This window comes from Tamandua tetradactyla, chromosome X, assembly GCF_023851605.1.
Source record: "Tamandua tetradactyla isolate mTamTet1 chromosome X, mTamTet1.pri, whole genome shotgun sequence".
Classification (NCBI taxonomy): Eukaryota; Metazoa; Chordata; class Mammalia; order Pilosa; family Myrmecophagidae; genus Tamandua; species Tamandua tetradactyla.
Window position 1 is genome coordinate 150,305,662 of NC_135353.1, and position 16,683 is coordinate 150,322,344.

Below are 16,683 nucleotides of genomic sequence, written 5' to 3' on the forward strand. Positions count from 1 at the left end.
TGTAAAAGCTATATAGTTATGCAGTTGTCTTCAGGAATCAAGGCTACTGGAACACAGTTCAACAGTTTCAGGTACTTCCCTTTAGCCACTCCAATACACCATAAACTAAAAAAAGGGTACCTATATAATGCATAAGAATTATCTCCAGAATAACTTCTTGACTCTGAAATCTCTCAGCCACTGAAACTTGATCTTATTTCTCTCTTCCTCCTTTTGGTCAAGAAGGCTTTCTCAGTCCATGATACTGGGTCCCACCTCATCCCTGGAGTCCTGTCCCACGTTGCCAGGAAGATTTACACCCCCAGGAGTCATGTTCCATTAGGGGCTTCCTTCTCTTCATCAATACTGTCCTACTTCAGGCCTCATCATTCTTACTGAATTCCTTCTGAAGCTTTCTTTCTGATCCTTTACCTCCACAATGCATTTTCTACAATGCTGACAGAGGTAAATCTGGTCCTGACATTTCATGTTCGACAGCCTTTAATAATACCCCTTCACCGTGAGACTAAAATCCAAATTCGCTAGCATGCCATACAAGGTCCTTGAGGATTTGCTCCCTTTGTACCTGCTCAGCTCCATTTATACCATGTGCTCTAACTATGCAAGCTACTTGGAGTTCTCTGAATATAGCATTTTTCCAAGCCTCTGTGCCTTTTTACATGCTCTTCTCCTTTCCCTTTTTTGGCTTTCAAGAAGTCATCGTGGCCTCTGTCAAGTCTTTTTTAATCCTTGGGTTAGGTTAATTCTGTTCCCTTGGTTTTAACCCTAGCACCTTGTGGATACCTAGACTACACCTTCTCTGACACCTGATTATAATTGTCTCTTAATTGTACTCTTTGAGGGCAGATTCTGTGTCTTTTTCCTAACAATCTGACAATGTCTGACACATGGTAAGCCCTCCTTGAGAAAAGTAAAACTCATAAACTTGTTATCAATAAAACGTTCCTGGGGAGGAGGAACAACTGTTTTAGAGGGTCTGATTATCCACCAAAATTGAGTAACCTGGGGACTTCTCTCCATTCATTTCCAGTACCACGTTTCCCATATCTAGAAGGTTGATCCATACAGTTATCACAGTTGTCAACACATACCTCTTCCCTTAACATCTATCATCTTTATGATCCAGGCTGAAAATTTCAAGTAAAATAGAACACAGGATGTTCTGGGGGGAGGGGGTTGAATGCTCAGGGATCACAGTAATCTTGGGAAACACTACGTATCATTTTCTTACAGAATCTCAACAAATATTAGCATCTTAAAACCTCTGAGAAATCCTGCTATTAGAAACTTTTGGGATTTTCTTTAGCTCAGTATAAGCCAAACTTGACCACTGTGCTTGTTTTCATAGCACATCTATTAATATTCTTTGAATTTGATCCCTGAATTTTCTTGAAAAAGCTGGGCTAGGAATAATTTGAAAGAAAATTGCAGAGGATCACTCATTCAGGTAATTAAGTAAAAATTTAGGACTTCTCCCTGCAGGTCCAGTTAGTTTCCAGGCTGAAGTCACAACATTTTCCCAAGGTGACATTAGCCTGGGGGTATCACATTCCAAGGATTGTCTCACCTCTTCCCCCAGAAGTAGGATGAATTTGTATAATTTATTTGTACAACTTGTATGATTTAAGGAGCAGAACTTCCAGAATGGCTGAGTAAGGAACTCAGCAAATCCTCTCCCTAAAAAGCAATGATAAAACTGAACAAATTTGTCAAAAATAATGATCTAAAGACTATAGACCTTGACCAAAGGAAGACAACACATTTTTAGAAGCATTTATTCAAGAAAATCTACTGGACCTCAATAAGGATAGTGGGAGGTTTGTGATGTTTTAACCTGGGGTTGCTCCCATCCCACCTCCCCCTCCCTCAGCTCTGTGGTGCAAAAGTTCTACTAGGGCCGTCAGAGGGGGCTGACTTTATTTAAAGTGTGGAAAATTATTTCATGGCAAGCTGTCAGATAAGGCCAACACTGCAGCTAGCCTGAAGTCTCAGTACTAACGGGGGTTAGCAATAGACGACTGGCAGACAAAATTTAACAAGGAGATTTTGGGGATGAGATGGCCAAAGTGGGTCTGGAAAAGATCCAGTTTATCCCTGGTTACTCTGGAAGGCTGTGCATAAAGCTTCATGCACCTAAGAAGAGACCAAAGAGCGCCCTGGTGTGCTACTTGTCTCTGGCTGAATATGAGACCTTGCAAACAGGGGAAAAAAAAAGCATAACTTGGGAACTGCCCCAATTTTGAATGTATTCCCCAAGCCACACAAATTCATCAGCAAAAGGTGGAACCCACAAAATGTTAAAGCACAATTTCTGATCAATCATTGGCTGACCACTAAGCCATGTTGACTCAGGTGATCCCTGGGAATCCTGGCTTAAAAGTAAAAGAATAAAAACAAAAGCAGGAGAGACATCAGTGGCTGCACATTGAATGGGGGAGTGGGGGCAGACTCCACAGAGTCCAGGAAAATTACTAAACAAAACCCCCAAAACCACTACCCCTGGACTTGGGGGAGAAGGGCCAGAATCCAGAGTTGCTACAATATATTATCTAAAACGTCCAGTTTTCAATAAAAGATGAGACATGCCAACGAAACAGGAAAATGTGACCCATACACAGGAAAAAAGCAGTCAATAAAAAACTCTCTGTGGGATTGGAGTGCAATTGAGATCATAGTGTAATTATAGTTTTGTATCGTATAATTTCATATGGAATTTTATTGTAAACAATTTTGCAAGTCATTGAAATTTCTTTGAAAATATTTTTCGTGATTACTTAGCAGTCCATAATATGGCTATAGCATAATTTAACTTATCTAACCATGCCCCTATTGTGAGACTATATTTTTAAAGTTCCTTTTTTATTATGTATCTAGTATCCACACTTGTGATTATTTCCTTAATCTACTTTCCTAAAAGTGGAATTTTGCGATAAAAATAAGAACTATTTGAAGTCCCTTATAGGCATTCCTAGATTAAGCTCTAGGAAAGTTGTATAATATTACATCTCCATCAGTGCAGTGAATATGAATTTATCACCACACACTCATTAGCACTGGGTGTTATACTTGAAGAAATAAATCATTAGCAATCTAATAGGTGAAAATGGTATTTTAATTTCTAGTTCTTTGATTATAGTGTTGAGTAATTTTTTTTCACTTCTGTTTGCCATGTGTGTTTTTCAGTGGTAATTGGGTGTTTCATTATGGATTTTTAAGGATTCTTCATCAATCTGTATGCTTTGTCATACTTGAGTATACTAGTCAAAACAATGACGAGGTCTCTAATTTTGTGGTGATTTTTAAAAATTGTATAATCAAGTTTCATACATTGTAGAAATCAGAATTTAAATAAAGCAAAAAGGATAGGAATTCTGATGGAGCATGGTGACTAATGATCAAATACATTTGAGAGATAGGAGAAACTGATAAAAGACGGTGACAAAGTCATGGTATACATACAGATTAGAAAGAAAACCTATTCAAAAGTTAGAACATTTTACTTAGATCTGTGGTATGAGAATTTTATTTGTAGTGAAACATACATTCAGATTTATTGACTATCTATTGAGTGGGGCTAGTGGGAGTGAAGTCAGGTGAAAATGGGAAAAACCCCAGTAAAATCCACTCTGCTTCCAATCTAATGAAACATAAAGAAATGAAACTCAAGGCAGAAAAAGGTACTAAATTTAGAGGAAAAAGCAGGATGCTGTGGGAGCTTAGACAGTCACAGTTACTGTTGAGAATCAGGAAAAGTTTCCTGGAGGAATTAACATTTCTACTTGATCTTGGAGATTTTGATTTCACTAGGTAGAGAATATCAAAAAGGGTTTTCAAGAGCAGATGTGCAAAAGCACAGGGAGGTCACATGAGCAGGAGATTCTAATCTTATGTTAAACACTATCAATCTTCTGTTCAATGTATAATGACTGGTACTGGTAGAAATAATCAACACAAAACGGCATCGTAAAATATGTTATGAATGAGAAAATGGCTGAAAATTCGTTTTAATCCATTAAAAAGTTTTAACTCTGAGACTTAAAAACTGAACATAAGCAAATTAGACTTGGTAAAAATAATCCACGTACTGTAACTGGCAATGGTAAAACTTCACACAATTACATCTGTAGTCTTAGGTTGGGCTCCCCTGGAAGCTGACCCTGAGACAAAAATTAGAGTACAGGTAATTTAGTTGCGAGGTCATTCCAGGAAGCACAGCAGGGTAGGGAGGAAATAAGGCAGGGATACGAATGAAGCCAGTAATCAAGCAAATTTCCATTGGGGGCAATGTGTAAGTCAGAAAGACCATGTAGGACATTCCCTAGTCATCCCATGAGAGGGTTGAGGAAGCTGGGGTATCTATCCTTCAACTCCCATGTGTCATTAGCTCAGGGTTGTTCCATGGACTTTAACTCCCAGCAGTTCTGGCCAAGGTTGGGCCAAAACCCTCAAGTGGCGAGTTGCAGTCATTTGCACTTGTATGCCAACCACTACCCTCCTGTCCTGAGTGGTGAGTTACAAGGGTAGGGCACCACTACTATCTGCTGCATTTGTTATTGACTAAAAACTACTGAAAGAGTCACATCTTGACAAAATTTAGGCCTGTGGAATATACAAGGGAAATTGTCTTGTTAGAAATAATTCCATAAAAGCAAACTCACTTGTAAGAAGTTAAACTGACGTGGACAAATTTTAGAACAAATCTTCATGGTGACATTTATATGAATGAGAAATTTTCAGATGAAAGTAATTTCAGTAAAATAACATGAAAAAATACCAGAAACATTTTATCTGCATTACATAGAAATTGATATCAAGAAATTAAATTGGTTTGAATTGGCTCAGGAAAATGTTCTTAATAAAATTTCATGAATGTTCATATAATTCTGATTAAAATGTTTGTGCTCATAAACGTGGAGTCACAGTGTCCTTGGGTTCAAAAATAAGGGAGGGTCGAAACATCCTGTTCTTGAGTTACTAGAGGCAAAAAATGAAGAGGATCTCTGCCAGGGAAAATTGCACAGGTAAATGTAGAATGGAAAAGCATATGGAATGCTTTGGGAATGATGAATTCCTCACTGATAGCTATGGAAGCAGATGACAAGCAAAAAAAAAAAAAAAATAGGAATATTCTGTGGATGTACGAATTTCTTTGTTATAAGAGGATCAAAGAAAAAAATTGGGATGTTATAGCCCCCAGTGAAACTCCTCCCAATTTTCCACTAAAATAACCCAGGACCTTGCTGGAAAAGACTAAAAACCTATTGAAAGAATGAGAGTTTAACAGACGATATAAGCATCCTTGACAAATATTTTAAGGCAAATGGAGTTAGGCTGAGAAAAACATATTCATACTTCACCGTATAGAACAGTCAGGCTTCCCTTCATGAAAGAAAGCACTGGAGAAAGATTTTTTTTTTTTTTTTGCATGGGCAGGCACCGGGAATCAAACCCGGGTCTCCGGCATGGCAGGAGAGAATTCTGCCTGCTGAGCCACTGTGCCCCGCCCCCCCCGCCCCCCCCCCGAGCCACCATGGCCTGCCCAAGAAAGATTTTTAAATGGTACACTGTTCCTGCTCCATCTGTGTCCTGACTCCAAAAGTCAGGCCTTTACTAGCCAGACGACTGGGCATCCCTTCCCCTCAATTCCAAGGAGCTATACAGTGAGGCATGCAATTTTGTTCCTGAGGTTTTCCCCGTCCTCATCTACCCACTGTCTTTTTATATTGAGACAGAACAATCCCAGTAATCAACAGAGCATGAATTAAAAGCAGATTAGTCATAGTATAAAGCATATACTCCCCGTAACTCACTTATTGTAGGTGGACACAGATAGGAAGATGTTTCACATACCAGAGTGCCAGAGAACAAGATGATGAGGGGAGGAAGGAGATATCACCAGAGTACAAAAGAGGTACATTAAGAGAAAGCCTATTAGAAACTGAAATGTGAACTGAAAACTATCCATCAACTTGCCCACTTTCCAGCAGCAGATTTATCAAGGGAGTGAAACCACTACCCAAGTGGATAGAAGTTGGGACTATAAAGGCAGCCCACATACTCTTGACACACAAAGAGTCTGAAAGGGTGTTATTTGTGTATGAATAAAGCACAAAAGAAAACATCAGGTCTAAGAACAAATACTATGGGATAAAAAATAATTGGAAAACTCAGAGAAAGGAAATACTTCTGAAAATTATCTGCTTCCAGATCAAGAAGAAAAATTCAAATATTTGACATTTTCAGAAGATTGCAAATATTCATGACCCTGTGCATGAGAGGCAAAACTGCATAGGTAGATTAAAAAGCCAAAGTTTGAAAGGCCAATGACTCAAAGACTGTAAGAAAATTCCAAAAGCAAAAGCAGAAGATCCATATTATAGTCAATAAGGAATAGAAACAATGTAGAAAATTCACTTGCTGATATGAAAGACAAACTTATGATGTTTTCCCAGAAGGCAGATTAAAGTGACAGATTCCGGTCTTTACCAAATGCTTAGTGAACACCTACTATGTGCCAGTCTCTTTGCTAATGGGATGGATATGAATGACTACCCTTATACTCTCATGAGACAGCCACTGAACACTTAAACACAAATGGATACATACCTGTAAATTGTGATGGGTAGCCCAAATGCAAACTACTGCTATGATGAAGATCACCCAGGAGAAACCAGTTCTAACTGGGTGGTTAGGGAAAGTCTCTCTAAAGAAGGAACATATAGCTAGGGATATAAAAGATGAGTAAGGGATGGCTGAGAAAAAGGAAGCAGAAATGTGAGGCCCTGCAGCAGAAAAGAGCTTGGTGCAGCCAAGACATTAAAAGAGGGCCAGGGCAGCTGGTTTGAGGTCAGGAAGGCAAGGAATATGGTGCAAGATTTGACAGAAGAGGTACTAGGGTCAGATCATATGGGGTCGCTTAAGGCAAAGTGAGGAGTTTGTATTTTATTCTAAGGGAAATGGAAAGTTATTGAACGGTTCTAAGTAGATGACTGATATGATCTGACTTAATGTTTTAAAAGGGCATTTGGTTCCAGAAAGGAGTTAAGGATGGAACTGGGAAGCCATGGCTGTGTGAAGGGTAATTATGACTTGAAGAACTGAGGTGACTGACAATGCAGACAAAAATGAATGGAGTTAGGACATGCGCTGGAGGTGAAGACTGGTAGATCTTGGTGATAGATTGGGTTTAGGAGGTGCTGGACAGGGGGTGGCCCAAAGCAACTCCTGAGTTCCAACTTGAGCACAGGGCATACACTGATACCATTAATTGAGAAAGGAAATATAGGTAGAAGGGCAATTTGTGGAAGGAATAGCAGTGTGGGTTTAGGCACATTAGGTTTCAGATGCTCATGAGGTGCGGAAGAGAGAAAATGTCAAAAAAGTAGCTAGATATGTAAGTCTAGATGAAGCTCAGAAGAGATGTCAGACTGGAGAGAAACACTGGACAGTCATCCACTATTATAGATAATACTTACTTATTTTGGTTTTAATGTATGTTTTCTTTATGGCAATATTCAAACGGTTGGTAGAATATTATAATGAATCTCCATGTACTCATCATAGTACAAATATATTGCCAAGAGAACTGTAGGCATCCAAAAGAGAAAGAGAAAGATCCCAGCTCCCTCTGATTACTTCAGCCTCAGTTTCCCCCTCTGCAAAAAGGGAATATTGTAACCTACCTCACTCTGAGGTAAAATGAGATTAACCATGTCAATGGCTTGCAGTAACCAGTGTTGGCAACTAATATTTTGTTATTGTTGAGTGGACAATACTGGTCTAATATTGAAGAAAGAAAAGATATCAAGGTTAGTGGGTAAAAACAAAAGTTTGTAAACTTAGGAGATAGTGTTCAAATCTATGACCTCTTAAGGAGAGATAAACAAGAGATGCAGCTGGCAAAAGTGGCAAGTTTTGTAATTCTTGTAAAGGCAAGACAAGCCAAGGGCACAGCAGGAGTCTAACCAATCTGAATTGTGCATACACGACTCCTAGGTTCCCTGGTGTGGAGCACCACTTTGTGATGATAGCCTCATATTGGGAGGGAAAAATCACATGAAAATGAAGCAAGTAGTAAGTAGAGTCAGAGCATTATACAATCTGGTTAGTTCAAACTCAGAAGAAAGTCTGGTGAGGAGTTCAGGAAGGTTTTTGCTGTAAAATGACTTCATGAGGAGGGAAAAAATGGATTATTAATAAAAGGATTGTGCTCTGGAGCAGAGCTTCTTAAACTTTAATGTGCACACAAATCACCCAGAGATGATGTGAACATGCTCATTGTGATTCAGTGAGTCAAGGATGCAATCTGAGATTCACATTTCCAACAAGCTCCCAGATGCTGCTGCTGCTGCTGGTCTGAGCAGCAGGGGTTTCTGGGATCCTGCAGAGCTGTTGCTTCTCATGCTGACTCTACGTGACATCTATGTAACTGATAATCATGTATTACATGTGCTTGCCGGCATGGCTGCCAGAGAGACAGCTGGGACTGGGAAATGGCAGAAACCATTCCAGCAAGTGACCCATATTAAGAGGCTGTCCTTGTGGCAGCCAGTGGCTTAGATCCCTCCCCTGTGCCTTTTATGGCCCAGGATGACAGAGTAGGGCAAGGGGACAACAGCTATTCTGAGTAATACTATCACCCAAGTCCAAGCCCTGAGGAACTTCAACCTCAGGAGAGAAAATTATGAGAGATGATAGATACGGAGAACAGAGAATGAAGCACCAACATACAACAACTTGATGTTCCTAGCTGAGAACAGTGGAAATAAAAGACATGTAGCAATGAAAGCCATTTTAGAAAAATATTTTCCTAAGCTTAAGCAAGATCTTTATCTGCAGACCAAAGAGCTCACCACATTTCGGGGAAAATTAACTACCTACACATAGACATATTTGACAATGATTTTAACAACAATGTAAAAATCCTGCATTTTTAACAGGAGAAAACAAGTCACTTATTAATGGCTTACCTTGTGTTGGGCACGTTACTTGGTGCTTAAAGTGAATTCTCTCATTTAAACCTCATACTGTCCCAATAAAGTGGTGGTGCTGGCCTTTAAGTTGACTGGATTCAGGAACTCACATGATTTTGCCAGGATCTCTTTGCCCTCCATCTGCGTCTGCTGTTTCATTCTAGGTGGTAGCCTGAGTCTCTCCTACTGCAAACAGGCTTCCTCCTCTGGTCTCACATCATCCCAGCTCAGGTCCCCCAGAAGAAAGAGGGAAAGAACCTCTCTTCTGGTCTTGGCATATAAAGATTGCTGGATGTCTCTATGTTATGTGCTCACACTTGGATTCATCACAGTGGCCAGGAGAAAGGAGTAGGTAATTAATTAGCCAACGGCTGGAGGTACTATGTTTGTGCCAGAATTATATGGTTGGAGAGGAAAAATAGAAGGCCAAATAAAAGAGAGGAAGGATAGTTTGGCTAAGAAATGCAAAGGGTTCACTCCAAGGAGGGTCTATTGGTTGCCCCACTTTACAGATGATGGCACTAAGGACTAGAGAGGTCAAGTAACTTGCTCAAGATCAAACATGTCGTAAATGGGCCAGCCATGACTCAATCCAAGGTAGTTAAACCCCAGAGCTCTTAAGTACGATGCTACAAGGAAACAGTTGATTTTCAGACTTCTCTGCAATATTATCTTTCAGAAGAAATGGAGCAACAGCTAGAATTTTTTGGAGGAAAAGACTGTAATTAAAGATATGAACATGTTGCCAAATTATCTTTCACAGTCATAGCTAACAAATAGTTAACCCACAGCCTGTGGCAGGCACTGTTCTAAGAGCTTTATATATATTGAGTCATTTACTCCTTGAACAACCCTATAAGACAGTAGCTCTTAATATCCTCATTTTGTAGATGCAAAAAAACTAAAGCCCAGGGAAATTAGGTAACTTATCCAAGAGCAGGGATGGAGTCCCAAGTATGAATCACACTTCTACACAAAGTATCATCAATGCCCCCTTCTCAAACAAAATTTAATAAAAATATACAGCAGAATGACAAGATATTTTTAACAAAAGAGTTCAAAAAATAGGAAAATTGTGTGGGGAAATAGTCATTTTAAAAAAAACAGAAACTGATGTTTATTTTCTGTCAACCTTATTTCCATTTTCTGTTTAAAAGCCTGTGGAAGAACAGCTTAAGACCACTTGGTGGTTTTCCATTCAGTTGCCTGAGCCATGGGAGCTGCAGAACAGTGTTCAGCTGCAGGCTGAGCATGCCAGTCTTCAGTTGGGAATGCTGAATAGGCATGGAGGGCCCCTGTCTGCCTTCAGACCAGTCTGCTCTCTTGGGTTGAACAGCAGTAAATTCAGGAGCTGGGCAGTCCATTTACCGTGAACTTCCTCCTTGGTCACAGCCTTGTCAGCAGTGGGCGGCTCCTCCTTTCCAATCTCTTCAGGATCTCGGTAGAAGTAGAGATCAGGCATGACCTCCCACAGGTGCTCACAGGAGATGGTGCCATGCCTGAAAAGAACTTCGCTGGCCAGCACTCTCCACATCAGACCTGCTGAGTGAGCTCCCTTGTTGTTTCATGGAAAGGCGATGTCCACAAGGCGCAGAAGGGAATCTGTATTACACAGAGCAATGGTCGACAGGAGAGCATAAGAGGCCTCTGTGAGAGGCTGGTGGTCAGTCCTGGGATCATTCACCATCAGCAGACGGGGCTCCCGGAAGGCTGCCTGGATCTGGTGAGTGAACGTTCCAGGAGTGAAGCACCTGGCATCAGCAGTAATTCCTGTGACAGCAACACACTTCAGCACAGGCCGCTGGTTGGTTTTCTTGAAGGACACGCCACTGACAACAGCTGGTTTTTCAATGGCAACAATAGCGTGAGCTGCTAACAGAAGTTTCTCCCAGGTCCTCTTCTTCAGATTTATGATGTAGATGCAATCACTTTTCCTTTTAGAGATGTACAGTTCCATTTGGATATCAAGCTTGGTGCCAGCAAAGTGGGTTCTTGTTGCAAGGAATTTGTTGCAAGAGGAATTCCTCTCTCATCTGCAGGATTTCCAGTGCTTCAGACATTATGAAATTTTCTCTTTAAGTTATGATGGGAACCCAGGGCAACACTGTACAGATCCATCTCTGGGTAGCACAGAAAGCTATATAGTCTATTTTTTAGTCTAAACAATTAATCTGTATTTAAATTTAAGATTTTTATTAACGAAGAGAAGTCAGAGGAAAGTAAAAGTGAGCTCAACTTGGCTGAATCAGGAGGAACTCAAAGGTTACCATATCTTTTTAAAATTCTGACAATTTAAGAAATATAGGGACAGAATGCTTTTTCTTATTGCTGTTCTATTTGACTATGTTATTTAGCAGTTTTCCTAATAGAGTTGGTGTTATAGAATCTGCTAAAGGAAAATAATAAGATTTTTTTAAAACAGTAAACATTAAGTGGGTTTCTTTGGTAATATCATTAATTCACTAATTCAAACTTGTTTGATATGTTTCAATCCATTACAATTATCCTTATATTTGCTCAAATTATCCCAATTGTGGCTGGTGGGAACTTTTAACATTAGCTCCTGAGTCATGCTGCCATAACCTAGTCGTTTTTGATAGCATTTTGCTGTCAGAATACCTTGTATGTGTCCTTCCTCAGACCCAAAGAATTACTGCTAAAGGAGTACATATGCCTTCCAAAGCAATGAAGATAAAAGCAAAGAAGATAGTCATAAGAGGAAAAAAGTCATTGAAACAAAGAAATGGCAAAGACACATTGAAATAGCATACAAAAAATGACACATAATGAATGTAATTGCTATAATGATAAATACACATGGAATCTATTCTATTTAAAAATAAAAATTTACAAACTGGATAAAAAAATCAATTATGTTATTTAAAAGAATTACACAATGGCACAAAAAGATGAATGTTAGCGAAGGGGGAAATATACAAAACAAACACAAATTAAGGGAAGCCAAAGATCAAAATTTTTATGTTAGTAGAATCTGGAAAAAACAATAAACATAGTAAAGGGGCATTTGAAATTTGTAAAGCCAAAATATGAAAGATAAAAAATCACTTTAATATGATTGATGTGTCCTATTTAACAGCTTCCTGGAAAGAAACATGTATAACAGTCAATATACCTTTTTCTCAGTGCCCATGGAACATTTACAAAAATTGAATATATAGCTGTACTAACAGTGGCACGTAAACAGGGTTTAATTGCTAAAAAGACTCACAGGACCTAAAATGATGAAGTTCATTACAGGAAAAGGACACAATATAGCAACAGCATGAAAATCAGGGTATACATCATAGCATATGACTCACTGCAAGGGGTCTGGAAAGGCCAGGTGCAGGCTCCTATTGTCCTTTCTCTGTCACGGGCCAGGCCAGATGTCTCCCAGATCAGGAACCACTGATGTGTGTACAGAAGACTTCGGAACCAGGGAGACTAAAATGAAGTCTTGGCTGAGGTTGTTAATATTGTGCTTGTCACCCAGGCATATCCCTGCCCCATAACCAGCAGAGTCTGTGGGGAGGGGTGTGTGAGAGAGTCAAGAGGGTGGTTGTCACATACATACCAAGTGCAATTCTTCAGTCTCATTGTTATCAATAAACAATGCTGACAACCTAGGTCATCCTGCCCTGAAACTCTTTGGACTCATGGGCATACAGAGACACTATTAATCAATATGTTTCATGCATTCACTAGCGGTCAATGTCATGCCTGAGCTTTAACCAAACAGCTCCAACTAATTTCAGGTCTGCTGTGATTAACCTTCGCAGCACAATAGCAAAATACTAAATATATCTCAATTTCCAGGAAGCTTGAAACCACACAACTCTTACTATGGACAACAATTCAAAACTAAACAAATATGACCAATAAAAAATAATAAAAATGCAAAGTAAAACAAGGTATTTTTTTAGACTATAAATCTGATGAAAATTAATAAGAATGTTAATATGCAAATGTCAGTATAGCTCCAGGGGAAACAGACCCCTTCATTCACTGCTCCTGGAAACATAGATTTGTAGACCCTTTCTCAGGTACATCTTGGTAATCTATCAAAATTCTTAAAAACATACATTCCCTTTGCCCAACAATGATATATATATATATAATATATATCATAAATGGTATATATATCATAAATGATGCACACACACACACACATACCATTTCATCCTGAGGAAATAACTGAGGATATGGGTTGACAAGGATGTTTATTTTACTACATTGGATGATAGCAAAAAGTTGTAAACACACAAAATGTCCAGAAATGTGGGGACTATTTCAGTAAGTTATATCCACATGCAGTTATTCAAAATAATTTTGTAGTGGTCTATTTGTGGCAGGTCCTGTTAGTTCCATGTCTAAAATACTTTCCTCTATTTTTCTATGCCAACAGAACCCAGATATTGTTCAGGGAAGCAATGTACACTACTACACATACAAAATCATGACAATCCTAGTCCTACTTTCCCAGCTTCCCTTGCAGCTAGTGGGGGCCATGTATTCCAGTTCTGGTGAGTGAGATGTAAGTGGAAGACTACTCCCCAGTATCCTTTTCCTGATAAAAGGGACAGATGCTAAGGATGCCAGCAATCATCACTGCAGACCTTCTGTTAAGTGAGAAAAATTAACTCCTATTTGTTAAAGAAGGGTTGGTTGGGTGTCAGTTATCTGGAGCCCAAAGTGTCCCTAACTGTGGAGATACTGTGATGTGCTGTCCAGATCCCCCTTCAGAATTGCCAGGTACTGGGAGTGCTACAGGCTGACAGCCTTCATCTGTCAGCTATTTCCGGAACTACACTCAATTAAAGTCAGCTGCTTTGCCCAATGTCCTGCCCCCTCCTCCCAGGCAGCTCACATCAAATAACACAGGCACGTAAAGGCCCAGCTTTCCTTCTTCAATTCAGGACAACTCTGCAGGAACCTCCCAGCTCCAGATCTGGAGCCCTTGTTGCTAATGTACCATTGCCTAACTTTCCCTTCTGCCTAATCCTATTGCATCCCATTCCCTCATAGATGTTGATCCCAAAAGCCCTCCCTAATAAACTTCCTATACACAAATCTCTGTCTCAGACTCTGTTTCCTTTGGAACCACACACACAACACTACTGACACATTTATTCACATGAAAAGATGTTCAAAATATATTGCTAAATGACTACACAATAAGTAATAAAATTGTATACATGGTGTGTTCTTATTACACAGATTACATATCTGCATAGAAAAATTCTGCAAAAGAATACACTAGTATCCTAACAGCAGACCTTGTAGTTACGACAATATGCTAGACTAGATATCTAGTCTAGATAGAAAATCTCCTTCTAGTTCAGAACACACTAAGTGCCAAAAAAAATGAAACTATTTTTAATACATAGGGTAGTGAAGAAAAAGTAAGAGTACTCCTAGGAGGGCAAAAATGATAAGAAAGTATGACTCCACAAGATTTACTCTGTATGTATCTGTTGATTTCTATGGCCTAGAGCCAAGTTTTAATGAGCCATTCCTGTGGGGGAGAGGAGAAAAAGCCTAGAGCCCAAGCAGTCTAAGAGGTTAGATTAGAGATCCTTGCACAAAGGCATGAGAGCCAAAGGGCAACACTCTCAGAAAATTCAACTGGAAAAAGTCCACTCTGCTGATGGAGCTGATAGAAGTAAACTCCCCGACAATAGCCAAGCACAAGGAACTCTCACATGGGTTTGGCCCAGATCCAAACTTGAATCTCTGTGACCACAAGCTAAAACCCTATGCCAAAAACTGAGTTCCAAGTTGGCCTTGGTAGTGCCCCCAGAAATCTGTGAGAAAAAAAAAGTTTTCTTTGGAGGAATGTACTTTACAAAATTCAAAGAATTGCCATAAAGTTACAAATTCATCATTTTAAGAAATTCAACAAACCCATGAGGAGACAAGCCATTAGAAACATCAAACTACAAAATCAGATGCAGATAGATGAGTTCTGCCCTAATCAAGATGACTGAATGAGACACTTGAGGGTTCTGTCCCCCTACAGAAGCTTTTAATAACAAGCAAGAACTGGCAGAAACATCTTTCTAAAAGCTTCAGAAAACAGTTAAAGATTGTCATAACAGGGCAAATGTGAAATCAAGAAACAAGCCAGTTAAAAGTAGGATCACGTGGAGCCATGGCTGGCCTCTCCTCCATGCTCTAACTGTTTGACACAGAGCTGGCCCAATGCTACCAGTGCAGATCCCTAGGGTCAGTTCTGGAGGGAGCAGAGTAGCCCTTGTTCACATACTGAAAGTATGTCCAGTATGTCTGGTGGTGACCTGAGGGACTCAGAACTTACCTTGTATGTAGAAAGCAGCTCATCAAGCTCTCCTACAGAATGCTGGGGGAAAGCAGTTAAGTTGTGTTGCCTGGGGCAAGGGATTGTGGGCTGTATGATATACATTGTAGTATTCGGAACCTTTAGGAAACTGTTTCCTAGGGATGAGGGGGCATTCAAATCCGTGTAAAAGGAAACTATAGACAAAGAACTAAGGAAATCAGGAAAATGATGAACACAGAGAATATCAATAGAGAGATGGAAATTATGAAAAGGAACTAAACTGAGCTGAATACCACAGTAACAGAATTAAAAATTCCCCAGAGGAGTTCAACAGTGGATTGGAGCTGGCAGAAGAAAGAATCAGTGAACTTGAAAGTAAGAAAATTGAAATCATTCAGTTTGAGAAGCAGAAAGAGAAAAGTGAACAGAGCCTGATAAAACTGTGGGACACCGTCAAACATACCAATATACTCATTGTGGAAGTCCCAGAAGGAAAAGAAAGAAGGAAAGGGGCAGAAAGAATATTCAAAGACACAGTGGCTGAAAACTTACCAAATTTAATGAAAAATTGTGAATATACACATCCAAGATACACAACAAACTCAAAACAGGATAAATCCAAATAGACCCACACTGTGCCATGTTATAATGAAACTGTCAAATGCCAAATATAAAGAGAGGATTCTGAAAGCTGCAAGAGAAGAACAATGTGTCACATACAAGGGAGCCTCAAGAAGATTAAGTGCCAATTTTCATGAGAAACTATGGAGTCCAGAAGGCAGTGGGAATACATATTTAAAGTTCTGAAAAGAAAAAATTACCAGCCAAGAATTCCATATCCAGCAAAACTGTCTTTCAAAAATGAGAGCGGGATTAAGACATTCCCAGATAAACTAAAGCTGAGGAGTTCGTTACCACTGGGCCAACCCAACAAGAAATGGTAAAGGGAGGATCTGAGGGTTGAAAGGAAAGGACTAACTAGACAATTGACTGAAGCCACTTGAGGAAATAAAGATCTCTGGTAAGATAATGACATGGGTAAATAAAATTCCAGTGCTATTATGTTTTTTATTCATAATTCCACCTTTTACTTTCTACAGGATCTAAAAGGCAAATGCATAAAATGTACTGATGAATCAATGGTTTTAGAGTCAATGTATAAATATGCAATTTGTGATAAGAATTTCATAAAGTGGGAGGAAGTGGGGTATAGGAACATAGTATATGTATGCTATTGAAGTGAAGTCATAATAAAAACAAATGAGATTGTTTTAGATATAGGATGTTAAATTTAAGCCCCATGATAACCACAAAGAAAATATCAGAAAATGTGCAAATTCATGGAGACAGAAAGTGAAGTACAGATTACCAGGGGTGGGGGCACGGGCAATAAGGAGTTAATACAAAATGAGT

At 39.4% G+C, this 16,683-nt stretch overlaps 1 pseudogene; it reads right to left on the reverse strand.

Moving 5' to 3' along the window:
* Nucleotides 1-10,145: 10,145 nt before the first annotated feature.
* Nucleotides 10,146-11,032, reverse strand: LOC143671619 (small ribosomal subunit protein uS2 pseudogene; annotated as a pseudogene).
* Nucleotides 11,033-16,683: the final 5,651 nt, after the last annotated feature.